General features: G+C 34.4%; 1 long non-coding RNA gene across 1 annotated transcript; it reads left to right on the top strand.

Annotated features, from left to right (window-relative positions):
• Positions 1 to 13,791: 13,791 nt before the first annotated feature.
• On the top strand, positions 13,792 to 15,943 carry LOC128553156 (uncharacterized). The gene is made up of 3 exons (XR_008369277.1): positions 13,792 to 14,820; positions 15,074 to 15,176; positions 15,381 to 15,943. It is a non-coding gene; the product is annotated as an uncharacterized LOC128553156 (long non-coding RNA).
• The last annotated feature ends 2,785 nt before the right edge of the window (positions 15,944 to 18,728 follow it).

Below are 18,728 nucleotides of genomic sequence, written 5' to 3'. Positions count from 1 at the left end.
GGACAGTTTAATAATTACAGCACACTCATTTTATTAACAGTTTTAACGGAAGAAGTTCAGTAACAGCCTTTATATCCTGTAGCCTGTAACCCTTCAGAGCCGACTTGACCGCGGGAATCACCAGAAAATCCATTGGGAGCATGGTCAGGTGAATAAGCTGGGTGCTCAATGAGATGTTATCCGAGAAGTTCTATCTGAAGCAATGTGGTCTGCGCAGTGTGCGCAGGCACGTTGTCCTGACGGAGAAGAACATCTTCAAGATTAACTCCGTGGCTCTTCTCCAGTAACGCTCGTGAGTAGTCACTTCGCAAAGCCTGTAGCACAATCTATTTATTCCACATGTATTGACGTAAAAGTAGACTCATTCAAACCGAGTCTGCTATTATTCTTCTTAGTTGCAGTATTTGCTTCTAAAAAATCTTTTTACAGATTTTATGATTAAATATTCTGCATTTCTAAGACCGGTTTAGCATAATTAAGAAGAACAGATCAGTTCTAAATATTTATTAGTAAAACGTCTTGATAATAACTACCTAAAGCTTACTTTTGCGTAGTACGCAGCGTTGACGGTATGTCAAACTTCAGAGGCATGTTGCGAAATCATGCCCTTTCGGACGGCAAACATAATGATCATCTGCTTTTCTGTTGGTGGGGGCGCATAATCTGACAACAAACCGTCCTGAGCTTCATGTATCAGACAATCAAATATTGATCCTGCGAAAACAGAAGCAGGGTTTTCGTCTTCTAATATTATACATACCAAAATTTATGACAAGAGGGATGATTTTAATTTTAGTATTGTAAATTTTCCCCATTTGGATGGGGATGTACCTCAGGCTACATCTTATGGGGTATATATTTCTCAATTAATTCGGTTTGCCAGAGCGTGTAGTCATGTCATGCATTTCAATGAACGTAATCAATATATTACAAGTAAACTTCTTCAGCAAGGCTACCGTTATTACAAATTGCGTAAATATTTTATATAATTCTGATTTAGTTTTAAAATTCAATAGTAATTTAAAGACACTTCTGCGAGAAGGTATTTCTAAACCCGTGGGGATGTGGATTACAAACTTCGTAAGATCTTGGGTCATGGTAATTTTCCAAATGTATTTGGAAAGATTATCAAACGTTTTATTAAAAGAGGTTACGACCCAACTGTTTTGAGACATACCGCATGTTTAGTGTTCAACCCGTTTACAGTTGGACACTACGCTTCCCTCTTTGATTGCGTCTGACGGAAGAAGGGAAGGACTCTATGATGAGCAATTTTTAAATCCTACCAGGACTGAACTGTTTTGATATTTGTCTTCTAGCCTGTTTCGTCGGGCCCTTAAGGGTGTTTCTCTTGTTGCTCTGTTTTCTGAAAAGGCATTGAGTACATACGTTTTTGGTTCTTAAGGTTTGTTTTTTGTATATTTATACACGAGCATTTTTTGTGTTTTACATGCCATGCCTTTTTGTTTCCATTACGTGTGTTAGAGCTCACCTGGAGGGGATTACTTTTATTTACACTGTCCCATGTCTTTGGAACATGGTGGGGGTAAGAGTGAGGTTGGGTGCGCACCATAAACCGGTTTAAGCTCCCCAGTGGTGTTTTTGCCACTGACCGTTCCAAGGCGGTGCCCCACTGTGTTCCTTTGTTTGTTCGTTTTGTCCTTGTGTGTTGACTTTGTGTGCGCGCGTGTGTCTATGCTTATTGTTCGTCTTGTCCTTATGTGTTAGCTTTGAGTGGGTGTGTGTGTGTTGTTCGTTTTGTCCTGATGTGTAAGCTTTGAGTGTGTGTGTGTGTGTGTGTGTGTGTGGTGCACGCGTTTGCGTGCTGGGGGATTCGTTTTGAGGAGGCTGCGCTTTTGGTGCGTGGCATTCCCTGTTTGATATTTTTCTTTGTTTTTCTAGTTTGATCGAAGAATTTCTATGGGAGGACAAGGAAGAAATTGAGATAATAAAAGCAATAAACAAGCTTACAGAAACAAACAATGCTTCTCAAATTACGAGTGAAGCAGTGTTTGCGTCGGAAGTTGCAACAGGAAGACAGTCACGGCCTTAACACATGGTAAAAAACTTTCTTAATCTAATTTAGTTAATATACTTTTTACAGACGTGGACGAGAACAGCAGAACATGTACATTTCAGTTCCAGTTTCGATGATTACTGCATTACTAATAGCATTGACTATATTCCTAGCAATAAGGTGAGGAAAATGTTTGCAAATGTGTACAGTCTGCAAAGCCTTTATTTGATATATTGTATTTAGATATTTTCTATATACCTGAACCCAAGAAAATGGCTGTTTTGAAAGGCACATAGTCCGATCAATAGACAAAGTGTGTATTTATTACATATACACATACAGATAAACACATAGGTACAGAGAATGAAATAGTTAAACAAATTATTATGATATATCTTACAGCGATTCGTTAAACTATTTTCTTTTTCAAAAATGAAGCTCCTTCATGGTCATGGAGGATTAGACAAAAAAAGAAAACTCAGAATCAGAACCGAATCAGACGCCATATGTAATAGCGGAAGCGATTCGCGAAGAAACAAGCGTTCAGTTCCAGGAATAGAAAACATGCGTACTGTACTCACATTTTTGAAAATAGAAGTAAACCAATTGGCGATAAAGCCACTCCTCGTAGCGGGCAGTATAGTACAACTTCCTCGAGTAAAATTGTACAACTGTCACCTAATATGAATAATTACAAAAAACACCAATGTACAGACGGAAGATATACCAGAAGATGGATGTGCAAATAATCATTTAGTGATTAGCACAATAGGCTTAAACACTGCATCCTATTCATATGTGACGAATGACCCTGACGGATTTACAATTAATGATATGTAGTGCATATTCTGATCTTGAAAGTCAAAAGAAAAAATCTTATAATGAGGCAGGTGGCGTGTTCAATGACAGTGACTCAAAGCAAGTGTTAAATGCAAAAATTTATGAGAATGTACCTAGACATTCCGAAGTTCAAAGTTCAGTTAACGACCGTGCTGTAGCAAGAGGACAGGATCCAGATGTTAATACAGCAGATGAATATTATCATCTAAATGAAACAAAAGAACATAAAAAGAGAAATAACGCCCAACGGCATAGCTATGTTAATGTTACAAAGGCAAATGAACATGAATTTATATCCAGTGAGAGAAACAGTACCGGCCATAATTATGACCATGCTGAAGCAGACGGACAATACCCTATGCCTATAAAACACTGGAATATGCGCATTTGAATCAAGAAAAAGGGAACGAAAATAGCTCAGTTTCACCCGGACATATATATGTAAATATAACAAAGGAGAAATCCATTAGACCCATTAGCACGAGGAACTCGTGCCGACGGATATGAGGAAGCTATTGGCTGTACCCCAGTGTACTTTGTGATAGAACCGTAGGTCTAATGATAGATATGATGAAACAACAGTGTTATTATCAAGATAGCAATGTTCGATGCTTTAAATTGGTTATTTTATACAAATTAAAGTTTAATACATATTCTATATGAAACAAGAACTTGTTACAGCATATAATTGTTTCTTTTGCAATATGAAAAACTTAGCGCAATCCCGCCCCCTCCAAAACTACATTGAATATGGATGAAATAATTTCGTGAATGAACTGTACCCGTGCACTTTAACCTCCGTTATATTGTGGAATACACGAGACATTTTCAAATCTCTGCATACAGTAAAATACACAGGTAGCACATCATAAATATCATAGTCTTTAAATCTAAGGGAGAAAACATTGTCAAATTTCACCTGTTATATTGAAACAGAGTTAAGGAACGTCTAACGACATGAATTCAAAGCTTTGTTCTTGAAAGCTGCCTTTCTATTTAAATCAGGATGCCCGTATATCATAATGAATATCAATACAGAAACTCAGTTAGTTCTTTATATTTGAATGCATTTCTTTAAATAGGTGCAACTGTTAAAACCTTTCATTATTTTTACACACATACTATTTAAGAAATAATAAATGCTAGGTACAGATACAATAGCTTAAGTAAAATAGTGAACATTTATTAAGTAAAACGAAGAAATTATTCATTTTAGTAACACAAAATGTATGGGGTGGCACCGGATGGATAGCTCGCATTTTCATATCTTTTAAAGATGCCTTAGGTGTATGATAACGTATGATTAAATGATTCAAGCTGGTAGTTAAATCACTAAAGCGTTTCTTTTGGGCAAAGATTTTTACTTCCTTAAAGAATTAAGTAAAAGTTAAATAAGGGCAAAAAATGAAATATTCTGTCATTAATAAATACTGGATATCATTTATTTTAGTTTACCGCTGCTTAAAAGGTAAGTTTTAATTATAATGTTATCTAACACTAGTAAAATCATCGAAACATTTTAATCAGTAAAAAGTTACATTTAGACATACGTTTATGCTTACGCTGTCCTAAACAGGAGCATATCAACGATAAAACATATTTTGAAATTAGAAAAAGTAGCATAACTTCATATGATTATGGGAATATAATTCTTCAATCTGATCAAATTATTGTAGTTGAAATATCATTATCATGAATAAACTGATCAGGTACTTTTGTAATATGTTAGATCCGGCCGAGTACATTGAGCTAGGAGAATCGATTAAAGCCTCCATTTTTTTACACAAATCTATGGATCGTAGCGCCGTGAGTTCGATCCCTGGTCGAGAAATATGATGTCTGTGACGATTTGATATGGTATCCGAAATCATCCGTCCTCCACGTCTGATTCATGTAGAGAAGTTTGCAGTTACTTGCTGAGAACAGGTTTGTACTGCTACAGAATCCAGGAATTCTGGTTAAGTTACTTAACTAAAATACTGTTGAAAAACGACATTAAACACAAAACAAAGAAAATACGTTTACCTTTTTATTTCAGAAAAGCGATAAGCAATGGTTGATGCTCGGACCGGTAAGAGAGCATTCTGGCGTAAATTATGACGACAAATTGCCGCATGACCTCCGGTTCTTTACTATTCAGATAAATGAAGTCCACCATATTTATTATAAAAAAATATTTGATAATATAGGAACATGACTGTAAGAATGAAAACAATCAAGGTCTCCTTGTGGTTTGTCGTCAAATTTACCACGGTTAATTGTTCAGGTGCTTAGATATTAAAACTCTCGGCCGTCACCACTCGGGCTGACGCTCTCGTTTTTAACTTCCAGTGCACCTGAGCTCTGAATCGTGACAAATTAGACGACAAACCACTCGAAGGCCTTGATTATATCGTTGATAGATCACCTATTACCTCACATCTGAAACCGACCTTTTTTAATAAATTGTGTTTCTCTCTTAATGCACAACTAAGCGGTACCACACTCGTTGGATTGTGAGTAATGAAATCCGAGCTTAGTTTCTACAGAAAAGAAATTAACCTCGTGTAAGATTTAATCATCTTCGAAATATGAGAATGGTAAATCAGCTTTATATATGTGCAACCCTAAAGTTATAGGGTTAGAGTTTGACAATTGCCAAGCGCACTTAAATGCATCTTTTAAGATTAAGGCCAAAAACATTGTGCCTTTATAATCATAAAGAACACATTAATGTGACACAATTCAAAAAAAAAAAAAAGAAAAAGAAAAAAGACAGGACCTGCAAGGCATGTTTCATGTACCTGTTACGTAACAAATCAGATTTATAAATCAGGAAATCGGTAATTATTTATTTTGATAATCTAATAATTCATCGAATGACTCTCTTTTAACATCTTTACCTGAGGTGTTTTATAAATATATTTATTTGGTAGCTTAATCGTTGAAGCGTTTCTTTGGACGAGTGCTCTTTGGAGTATTATTTGGAGTAGGATTAAATGAAGGTTTACTTCCTAATAGTGACGAATGAAACTTTACGTATATACGACATGGGACATGGAAAATTGGAACATTATCAGATATGGGATTATATCTTTTTTAGTTTTCTATGACTTCAAAGGTAAGTCTTACATAAGTGCTATTATCAGTCATTAGCAAAAAGGTAACTTTTCAATAAAGTAATTATCGTCTACGCTCACGCCTTCTTATGAATAAACATTGATACGAAAAATGTCGTCAAATAAAACTCTTTTTTTTTTTGTTTTGTTTTGGAAAATGTGATTTGTTATGTCTAATATGTAATACAACTTATTCTTTAAGTTTATTCTGCTAATAAGACTTACCTATGCCATAGAGTTGAATTTCAACGTTTTAGGTCACGCCAGCTGTTTTTCTTATTTTGTTTGTTTTGTTCTCGTTCTCGAGTTCTTTACCTTGTAAGTGTATTTTGTTTAGATGACTCATTTTCTCATCTGTACACAGAATGCTTTAAAGCTTCGTTTTCGTGATGCTTCATTTTTTGAACTAACAATTGCTATTATCTTTGTTGGTGTAACAAATGCAAGTCCATGCGTTTGGAAATTCCTGCCAAACATTTTCCTGTTGAAAAGTCTATAATTAAACTGACCAATTGCATGTTTCTCATGTGTATTCAAAAGATAATAGGTAAGGGTATATTTCTCGGAAGCACTGAGCAATAAAAACACAGTCTCAGAGCCACGCATTTGCAATGTAGACCCACAACAAAAAGAAGCTGTAACGGAAAAATATTACAGACGGGTTGCTTCAAAAATCTAACAAGTACATATAAATTATACCAAATATAGATAGAGGGGGAGGAAGTGATAAGGGGGTAAAATGGGGTGAGGGTTGAAGGGGAAGTTAGAACAAGGATGAATATACAAAGGGAATGCTACGTTCCTTTATCACAGTTACATTACAACGTTAAACACAATAGCGCAGACATTCATGTACAAAAGATAAACGCACAACTACACCCAACTAACTAACATAGAAAAACAGACAAACACACTCTATCACATTGGTGAAACTGCCCAACACTAGAACGGGAATGTCGATTATATAGACACCAATGCATGCGGTATCTTGTTTGTATAAAAACAATTATTGTTATTCATTTTAACTGAAATTCATCTTGATAGTTGAGTGTTCTGTTATCATTAGTCCGCTAATGGTTGAAAAGCAATTTCGGGGACTCAAAGACAGCGCTTTTCCGTCCGTCTGTCTATCTTATTATCGTCATTATGTCGTCCTCACTTTTGCGTCCGGTACATAACCATGTCTTCAATCAAGCGATTTTAACAATATTTGGCAAAAATATTCCCCATGATAAGACTACTTGTCATACGCAAAACCCTGACCCCTAGCTCAAACGTCATATTGGAGGTCAAAGGTCAATAGGGTCTTTCACCTACCCAGTCTATAACTCATTTATCCATTAACGGATTTTTTAGAGAAAAAAAACAACATAAATGTTTACCATAATAAAGAAATCAGACCAGTAGATTTAAAATATTTTAGTTCACTTTTCTTGCCTGTCTCTAGCTTTTTCATCTTTGAATAGATGTTCGACGTAACAAGTTCACGTGCCATATAGATAACATAAAAGAAATGTTGGTGTATTATTCTTCAGAAATGTTTCCTTTTAATATGTTTTTTATTCTATAATATTCTTCCTCTTATTTAAAAATGAAATGTCATTAAAAACGTTTTGATATTCATAGATGTTGTGAGCCATCAAAAACGTTAGATTTTTATCTAAACAAATTTCAGTCCGTACATTTCGTGTAATAACATTTTGTACCTATAGCACGATATTGTAAGTTGGGGTAATCAGTTACCTTCCAGAAGGGGACCCCTATTCAGTGGCAGTACTTTATTCATTTGTTTTTGTTATTATTATTTAAAAAAAAAATCGAAATTATTCGGTTACAGTTATAAAAAGGACGTTAATTAATCAAATGTCTTTTGTTGGCAATCCCTGTGATATAACAATACTATACGTTTGTTCACTCAATTTATTACAGTGTTGCTGTGTCTAGATTGCGATTTTGACGATGATTTTTGTAATTGGAGCATTGACGAAACATGCAACCTTACCTGGACCTGACAAAAAAGAAGAACACCGTCCGGTTACACCGGACCTGAATTAGATCATACAACCGAAAGTAAGATTTTCATTTTACGTACTGGTAGTCAAATACTCCTAAATATCCTTTGTGCCAATTATGAGCATTTCTTTACACTAGATTACTGACATATTAATCCATGTAATTGTTGACTCGGAGATATTTTCAACTTTTATTACTCAACAAAACTAATTAAGGGTCATTGTAATATGTTTAGAATATAAACCTGATTATTTTTTAATTCATTTCTTCATTTTCTTACCATTAAAGAAGGATTGATAAACGTCACGAAATCATGAAGTACATTTTTCGAATTCCTTATTGCTGTTCAACAACATTTTTGTTGAGTGTATAGTAAATTAAGTAAGGCTAAGATTCTGATACAGAGTTTTCTTTTCAGAAAATTGCAAATATTTTCTACTACTAGCTTTGTTATAAATATTTGATAAGTTCTTGTAAAAGAACATAAAATGAAATGTTATCATCAAAACGATTTTGGGTGTATCAACTTTAAATTGTTTAAATATTCTTTCATCAGATGGTCATTATATCTACATAGAAGCAAGTGACACGCGAGGATATGAAGAAAAAGCTAGGCTAATCAGTCCAGCGCAAGAATCCGGTCCCTTCTGCCTTATATTCTGGTATAGTATGTATGGACAAAACATTGGTAGTTTGCATGTTTATATGAGGACAAACACGAGTGTTGATATACCGCTCTTCGCCAAGAATCATAGCTTGCACCAGTTGATTACCAGGTATGTGTTGCTTCCTCAATTACAAATTGCTATATGTACGATTTTCCAGAAATAAAACAGAAACAGTGAGTGTAATAAATGACGTTATTACAGTTTAAAGACGACACATCTAAAAGTAAATCGAAAATTAATCGACATTCACCTACACTATGATTCATTCACATCCATGAAAATCCTACTAAGTCAATAACTTCCGAAAGATATGTATTTGCATTATTTGGCCCAATTTGGCATTGAGCTCTCATAATCTTAACTCTTTTCCCAAAGCAATAGATTTTTAGCTTTATATATAATGTGCATTATGTGAAGCTATTTCTACGAAAGATGAATCAATTGAAAAATATTTATTGAATATATTATCTCGTAACTTCTTGCTTTACTAGAAACGAAGAAAGATCACATCATTTTGAGACAGCGAGAAAAGATCTTGCATAAACTACCGTGAAAATATGTCGACAAAACATTTCGTCTAACGAGAAATTATCTCGTTATTACGAGAAATTATAGGCGACATATTGGTGGTCAATAAGTCTAAGGTCAAAGTCACAGAGGTCTGATCATTGAAAACGGTTTCCGATTAATAATTACTAATGTTTGTATTTCTCCTACAACCTTCAAACTTGCAAGGGTATATGGGTTAGGGAGAAGATGACCGCTGTTGTTTTTGAGGACATTAAGTCAAAGATCTATGCAATAGGTCTTGAACTCTGAAAACCGTGTCACCTCAATAATTTCAGAACCATCTAGACAGGACCATCAGCCTCAGTCAGTAGATGATCCCTTTTGATTTTTGTTAATTTACACATGACTGAGTAAATATTTACTCTTATTCATCTAATCTGTTCGTATATTCACATATTGAATAATAAATGATGTCTTCACATTTCTATAACGTCTACAAAGCAGAACGAAGACTATCATTAAAAAAACTGGTAATGTTTTAAAAGTTAATAACTATGAAATTTCAACAGAAGATGAATAATATTGCCCTGGTCTAGATAAGGAAATGTTTACAGGAAAATAAAAGTATGAGTCAATTTAGTTTATGTGAACCAAACTACACCATGATATTATTAATATTTGGGTTTGTAAGTGACCCTACATGCAAATATGTGGGATAATTAAATGGGGGAGAGGGCGTTAGCCGAGATCCCAAATTTATCATACTGCCCCCACATATTTACGTGAAGAGCTACTAACAAATCCTATAATTGATTAGTGTTATTGGCCACTTATTTGTATCCTTGAACGACTTGAAAATCTACTGACCCTCCATAGAAATGTAGGGGTCACCACGAGGTCACCCTTTGTCAAGTGAAAATGCTAGAATCTTTCGGGAGGTAAAACAAAACACTTTAAAGCTACTCCAGATGCAAACAGAATAGGAGTGCTTACAATCGCGTTCTGTAAATAACATTTATAATGATCTATAGTGTCACTAGCATTATCATTCTTAACATAGACACTGAATGAAAAATATTGCGATGCTAAATGGTACGATTTTATCCCATTAGTATAATTTTCGACATCTGAGACGAAGTTTCACTCAAGGATAAAATATGATTATCTATCTATACAAAGTTGTTTGGCAGCCAATTCCAATGTAAATTTATATATCTATAAACAAACCACCTCGGTAGCCTAGTGGTAGTGCGTCCGCTTCGAGTGCGGGAGGTCGGGGGTTGGATCCCCGGCCGCGTCATACCAAAGACGTAAAAAATGGTACTCAGCATTAAGGGGATAGTGCTAGGACTGGTCAGCCCTGTGTCAGTATAATGTGACTGGGCGGGGTATCATGCCACGTGTCTACGGCGTAATATTCAATGAGGAAGCACTATAAAGTTGGGCATTCTGCTTACTGCTACAAGTAGACACCGTCGTTTATATGACTGAAAAAGTGTTGAAAAAAGACGTTAAACCCGAACACACACACGTATCTGTAAACATACATCAACACTGTGTTGTACCCCTGATCCTAAAGGATAACTCTTACTAAAACTACTTACCGTCAGCCTATTTCACTATTATGTTATTGGTAATTATAATTTTCTACTCTTCATTTTCAAAAACAAGAACGTAAAAGGAGAAAACAGCATGGTATATAAAAGCATCATACGGAAGAACAAGTGCCAACTTTCGGAAACTGAATATAGTCTAGCAAATGTAAAAATATAACGAACGTTTCATTTCCTTACTATAAAGATTGTCTTTGAAGGAATGGTAGGTAGCGGTGTTAAGGGTGATATTTCTTTGAATGCAGGAATGTGTTCTGCAGGTATGAAAACAATTCATCAGCTCTTTATATGGATAAACCAACTATATTTGACATATGGACTAAATGGACTTCTTACAAACTCTTAAAAGGAGATTTGTTTTTTCAAAGACAACTTAAATGTTCGGTTATTTGTAAATGTATTTGAACAATTGGTGAATACGTGTTGCTCAAGTTGGTCGTGTTATTTACTTTTTAGTGTGAAATACTTCTGTACTTATATCTTTTTAAGAGAGTGTCACTTTTACATACAGGTACAGGCCATACAGTAAGTATGACACAATTAAATTTTAGGGGTCTAAGTTAACCTAACCATAATCTTTAGTCAGTATATTTAAGTGGTGTGTACCTACTGTATGGAATATTTCATGTGGAAAAGAGTGTTTCCCCTTTTTTAAATCTATGTTAATAACAATGTGGTCTACATTAACAAATTATGGTACTACTCGTTATTGAAAAATGTCAAATATCGCCCTTTAATTCTTTAAGAATGTTATAGAAGTCAGTTGAAATGAATATTTTTCGAAATAATAACTATATTGTATTTGATGTAGACTGCACTTTTGAGACTGGATACTGTAACTGGAACCAAGACAGAAAAGACAATTTTAACTGGTCAAGACAGGCAGGTGAAACGCAAACACCTTATACAGGGCCGTTAGCAGATCATACTACAGGAGATCAAGGTCAATATTGATATATATTTAAAGATATGTTATTCCTAAATATCATGCAAATGTACTTGAATATATAACAATTACTGCACCCTATCTGTTAAAATAAAACATATTTATGTGTATAACAATACGGTTAGCTAGGTTTAAAATACTACCTACTTATAAATATATATATAGGCTAAACACAGTCTGAATATGCAATGCCATTAAAACAGGAAGTGCTGTTTTACGAATGCTGTTATTGGATGTGACATTAACTTGAAATGGCAGCTCTACGTACACAGGTAGCCAAGTTAAACACATTTGATAAGGACTTTCTTGACTTAAATCCTTATCAGATGATAAAATACTTTACTGTCCTCTAATTTTGTATTATAGTTTATGGTTTGGAGTGAATGTAATAATTTTGATAGTGGCTTATATCATTGCTGTAGGAACAATAAAAATATTAAATACAACGACATGCCAATTGAAAGGACCAAGAAAGCCCTGCTAGCAAAACCTTTGAAAAGTCCGTCGGTCCTCTACTCCATGTTTTGTATTATAGTTTATGGTTTGGAATTAATGTAATAATTTTGATAGTGGCTTATATCATTGCTGTAGGAACAATAAAAAAAGTAGTAACGACATGTCAATTGAAAGGACCAAGAAAGCCCTGCTAGCAAAACCTTTGAAAAGTCCGTCGGTAAAGTCTAGTTTTGACACTTTTGAAGTCAAATATTGAAATTACAAATACCCTAAAATTAGAGACTATATCAATACCATTAGTTCATGCACTAATCTTATGATACAAACGTTTCATTTTAGATGGTTATTACATATACATTGATACAAGCTATCCACAGGAGTATGGACATAAAGCGAGACTTATCAGTCCGATGCAGGAACCTGGTCCATATTGTCTGACATTCTGGTATTGTACGTACGGACTTCATATAAACAAACTAAATGTGTATATAAAGACAGATGCTTGTGCGGAAACACTTCTGTTTTCCAAAGAAAATGATACGGAAAGTATGGATTGGAGAAACTCTGAAATAAGCGTTCATTCTGCTTTTGAATATCAGGTTTCTTTTGCTTTAAATTTCCACCTTGTGCGTCACGTTTTAAAATCATTAATGAAATAATGATAATGTTTAAATGTTTCAGTATTGTTTTGAAATTGGCATAAATTGTATCATTGATATATCTTAAGTTGCATTAGTCTATTGCAAACAAATGAATAAAGTTCAAATTTAACTCTCGCCGATGAGCCATTTTTGTTTCCAGAGCTTGCGATTATTATTTTCATATCATCAATAAATAGTTTTAGTGTCTGCGATCCATGTAAAACATACAGTGTTTATCACCCACAGGCAATACTTCTATTGAATATGCTTCTGTTATTGCACTTGTTGTATTATTTAACTAGTTATATCTTCAACTTCATGTTTCTTCATACCTGCTTCAAAATTGTGTTTTTGGTGTTAAAAAGTACATTAACGGGAGGACGATAGATATAAATGTTAAGATGAAAAACGTGGAAACTGCACAGGTCGCCCAACACGACAAAAAAGGTCGCCCAACACGGCAAAAATGAAAATGCTACAGCCTTGTTTGATTGACTCTATTCAAGGTATTGGAAATGCATGGTATAGTGAAATGATTTATTTGGTATTCACAATCCTGAGTACATATTAATTTGATGGCTTATCCAAATGCAGCATTTATAAATGTTTTCCAAAATTTCTTAAACTTTCATCATTTTTAAGTCCAAAACAGATCATTATTGAGGGCGTCTCCGGAAATGGCTACCAAGGTGACATTGCAAATCGATGATGTTTTTTATTGCAAGCTGAATTGTGCCACACCGGTAAGCGAATTCGATATGTGGCAATATTTGTTCACTTTAAATTCCAGTAATTTAATTTAAAATCACATTATATGTATGATAGTTTGTGCCGGTATAAATGTTTTATTCTTAGATAACTGTAATATAATTTACTGTAATATGTAAATGGATCTGTTTCTCATATTATAAATGACAGTTTATCTTTATATATTTGTTCTGATAAAAGCACGTTTAGTACTAACTTGTTTTACTTTTTAGACACAGCAATTAGAATTGTGACACTATCATCATGTCAAACACAGACACCTAATAGAAATTTTACATTAGAAACAACGGCAAAGACAGGTGAAGCAAGACTATCTACAATAATTTATTCAACTACCAGTCAAACGAATGACACAACGATTGCAACAAACAAAACTGTAACTACGTTTGTAATGCCTACGGCAGTGCCAGGAGGAAACCTGTCATCAACGCTAACACATAAAATAAGTTCACCAACAATAAGACACAGTTCAACTGGAAAGTCAACAAGTGAGACAGGACACTTAAATAATGCAACATTGACTGACGTTTCAAATTTCACAGGAACTTGGAAAACAAACTCCGGTTTAACTACTGAGTCAGTAACTATTGCGGAACACTCCGATACATCGACCGAAATTTTAAACACAAAACTGCTATAGAATTCGAGCTCGAGTTCAACTGTTAAGCCAATAACTGTGGCGGACCATTCCGATACAACGACCACATTGCTATGGAAATCAAACTCGAGTTCAACTGTTAAGCCAATAACTGAGATGGGTCACTCCGATAAAACGACCGAACTCTTCATCACCACATCGGTATTGAATAACTCAAGTTTAACTGTTAAGCCAATAACTAACATGGGCCACTCCGATAAAACGACCGAAATCTTCAACATCACATCGGTATTGAATACAAACTCAAGTTCAACTATTAACCCAATAACTAAGGCGGAGCACTCAGATACAGCCAATAAGATAAACACCACACGAGTATGGAATACAGACACTAGTTCAACTGCTAAGCCAGTAACTGAGACGGAATACTACGCTTTAACGACGGCAGAACGTTTTAATACAAACTCGGGTTCAACTGTTAAGCCAGTAACTGAAGCGGAACATTTCAATACTACGAAGGATATTTATTTGAACACCACACAGTTATTGAATACAAAATTGGATGTAACTGTAACATCAATACGAGAGACGGACAATGCCAATATAACGACCGATATGCCAAATACCACATAAGTACGGACCAAAGAATCAGGTACAAGTGTATAACAGTAGAAACTTTATGAAGACAGAACATTGAATTTTAAATAGGAAAAAATCATATATTAAAGTCAAGGCTTTTGATCTTGAGAATTGAGCTTTAAAAAGCAAAGACTTATTGAAGTAGCAACTTGGTTATGGTAATTTAATATTACTGTTGTATATTACACGATATTAGCGTTAAAATCGTCGTAACAACGTTTCTGTGTTTAAGTCGTATGTCTAATGAAAACTGATTTTCTTTCCAGAAATGAAGAAGAGCTCACATAGAGTAGTCTACATTCCAATAATAGATACCATCATCATTTTGGCAATTCTGATAATAATTATTCTGTGTATTTTGATACGGAGGTAAGATACGTCGTTCGCATTCGTATTCTTTTTGTTGTAATTTGAGGTCATCAAAGTAAAACTAAAATCATACTTAAACTGTTTGCAATAATCTACTGTGTTGAAAATATAATTTTGGTTGGTTTGAATAAGCAAAACATATAAAAATTGAATGTCTAAATGTTATTCGATGTACGTTTAAATTCTTAGTTTACATGTTGGCAGATGGAGAAGGCAAAAAGAAAGTATCAGTGATGATGACTTACCTGTCCAACTCTCACCTGACGCTACGCTACCACACGAAAGTGATTATACCGACGGAAGTGATTTTAGAAAACGTGTTTTGTAAAGATGATACAGATAATATTCACAGTCACACTGATCAACAAGAATATGTATTGTGTGAAGATATGCATGTTTATAATCATATGAAGAACGTAACTGATTCCTTTATGGACAGTTCTTATTCGCATTTATACTCTAGTCCTGTAGCCACGGCAACTAAATCATATAGCGATTCAAATATAACTAATTTATATGCTGCAAATAACACAACTCAAAACCAAGCTTTTCTGTCTGCACAACATCATGAATGTGATGACACCTATAACAAATTGCAGACATCACAATTGAATTCAGACAAAGAAGCATTAAAGCAAGAGGATATAGAGATCGACAACGAGTCTGCATACGACAGTATTGTCGCCGGTGGAAAATCTCATGTTAAGAAAACAGACACTTATTCTCATCTGAAAAAAGTAAAAAGGAGCAACGACATAGAACTAGAACTGTCACAGGAGTGACTCATACCACCACCATACGGTCTTGTCACAGAAGAATGGCAACCATAAGAAATCTTAAAAATACTTAGTCTTTGGAGTACTTCATCCTGGGCTTCCACATATAAGTAATACTAGTATAATACTAGTATAGTAATACTAGTAAATATATTAAATCTCTAATATTAGAGATACACTAAAAGTGAATACAAAAAAGTGTCTTACCGACCCATGTTACCACAGAAAAATGTATTTACTTTTTACATAGGACTTATAATAAAAAAGTTATAAAATACCTAAAATATTGAAAATCTAAAAATAGGATTTCTAAAAATAGACTAATTCTTGGAATTTAAGGGGAAGAAACTCAGTACAAAAGTTAAAAAAAGGTTACTTCCCTTTGGCTCTAAGTCAATCAGAATGAGATATAGTGAAAATACATCAAAATTAACATTAAATTCTAGGTAAAAGGGGACACAATTCAAGAAAAAAATAGTGTCAGAGTTATGCACCTTGTGTCACATGATGTGGGTGATGAGGTGGAACATCTATTTTAAGTCTGAATCAAATCCATTCAGTAGTAACTGAGATATAGTGAAAATACATCAAAATTTACCTTAAATTCTAAGTAAAAAGGGGCATAATTCATGAAAAATTGGTGTCAGAGTTATGCACCTTGTGTCACATGATGTGGGTGATGGGGTGGAACATCTATTTTAAGTTTGCATCAAATTCATTTTGTAATAACTGAGATAGAGTGAAAATACATCAAAATCAACCTAAATTTAAAGTAAAAGGGGACATAATTCATAAAAAATTATGTCAGAGTTATGCACCTTATGTCACATGATCTGGGTGATGAGTGGAACAACTATTTTAAGTTTGAATCAAATCCATTTAGTAATAACTGAGATATAGTGAAAATACAACAAAATTAACCTTAAATTCTAAGTAAAAGGGGACATAATTCATGAAAACTTGGTGTCAGAGTTATGCACCTTGTGTCACATGATGTGGGCACATGATGTGGGTGATGAAGTGGAACATCTATTTACAGTTTGAATCAAATCCATTCAGTAGTAACTGAGATATAGTGAAAATACATCAAAATCAACCTTAAATTCTAAGTAAAAAGGGGCATAATTCATAAAAAATTGGTGTCAGAGTTATGCACCTTGTGTCACATGATGTGGGTGATGAGGTGGAACATCTATTTTAAGTTTGAATCAAATCCATTTTCAGTTCGCATTACAAGATGATTACACGGAATATAACACGGATGATAATCATGACTATTTCATTTTGGAGAAAATAGATTGATGCGTAAAACAACTACATAAACATTACATCTATACAGGAACGAGTTTATGCTACTACAAGCAGTTGCACAGGAATGCGTTGTTATGTTAATTGTACAGATGCGTGTGTTGTTTAAGAGCATGTGGTTTTTCATATGTAATGTTATCGATACACTGGTGAAGAGCAGATCATATCGATTGCCATCAGACAAAGTGTCTACCAGATAAATTATATTCTACTCAAAGAATAAAAATTTAGTCGCATGACAACATGTCTGGTGACTAAGGTACATATGATATGACTCTAAGGAAGGGGCGTTGCCATTCAACAGAGATAGTTTTAATGTCCTGTCTTGGATGGCGCTTAACGTACTATTTGTGAGGTTTCTTAAGCATGCGACTCCAGTTAAATTTTCCATTTACTGATTTTCCTTTGTGCCCACTACTTGATGAGCTGAATCATGTATGCCTAAAATGCCACGTAAATTACTTTGTTCAAACTTGTGGTTCTTTTTGCAATACTACGACGAAATGTCGCTGCCCAGATTTTTGTTTACTTTACGAGTTTGTAAATCCATATTTAATCCCCAGTAACAAAACTAGAAAATTGTTTTTTTATCAAATGTAGGCTACAGTTTCATAATTGTTTAGCGGTACGGAGCCTATTTGCTTTTGCTCGTCTGTCAATAAATGAAGAATCATATCTTGTAGAAATGTGTCTTTTTTTACTTTACGCCTTCAAGTGCAAAAAGCACTTATGGGTGGTATACAAACAATCCTTACTGTTTCAACAACTGTAACCCGTGTTACATCAACAACTTTATTCATGACATTTTGCAGACGTTGTTTTTGGAATGTCGCCCTGATTTGGGGCATCTTTTACTGAGTCAGCCCAACATTTGAATTTCTCCGCTCACCTTGTTACTGTCATATATGATAGTTCACTCTGCCAATATGCATTACACGATTCCTGAAAATTTTCATTGACAACGGTTCTTATATAACCACTTTTTCCATTCGCTTTCACACTTCTTTTTCCTACCCTACCATTTGTGCATAAGTATCTATAAGAATAAAATTCCAGGTAAATATTATACGTTGTATGCACGTGTATTGGGTACAACGTGTCGATGGTGAATGGTGTAAATATTGTGTGCTTTACATGTAATACAGTGGCATAACGAGGTCAGTAATTAACAGTCACTGAATGCAGACGAGGCGAATATTCAAGTTTATGGACCTGGCCAAGGTGGCATGCTTTCTCTGCTAGGTAGGCAAGAAAAAATAAATGAAATGAAAAGAGGATATTCAAATTCTTTGCCATGAATATGTTTTTTTATTTTCATCGAATGGTATAAAAATGAAATATGCTTGAGTGACCTAGCCACCAATGAACTTTTTTTTTCACACGACGAGATGAAAACATAAAACCTTATTCATGGTGAAAACTTTAATTTTGAGTTTATTATATAGAGTTCTACACAAATGATAAGAGA

Source organism: Mercenaria mercenaria, unplaced genomic scaffold (assembly GCF_021730395.1).
Source record: "Mercenaria mercenaria strain notata unplaced genomic scaffold, MADL_Memer_1 contig_3537, whole genome shotgun sequence".
NCBI classification, from domain to species: Eukaryota; Metazoa; Mollusca; class Bivalvia; order Venerida; family Veneridae; genus Mercenaria; species Mercenaria mercenaria.
This window is presented reverse-complemented; position numbering and strand designations above follow the sequence as displayed.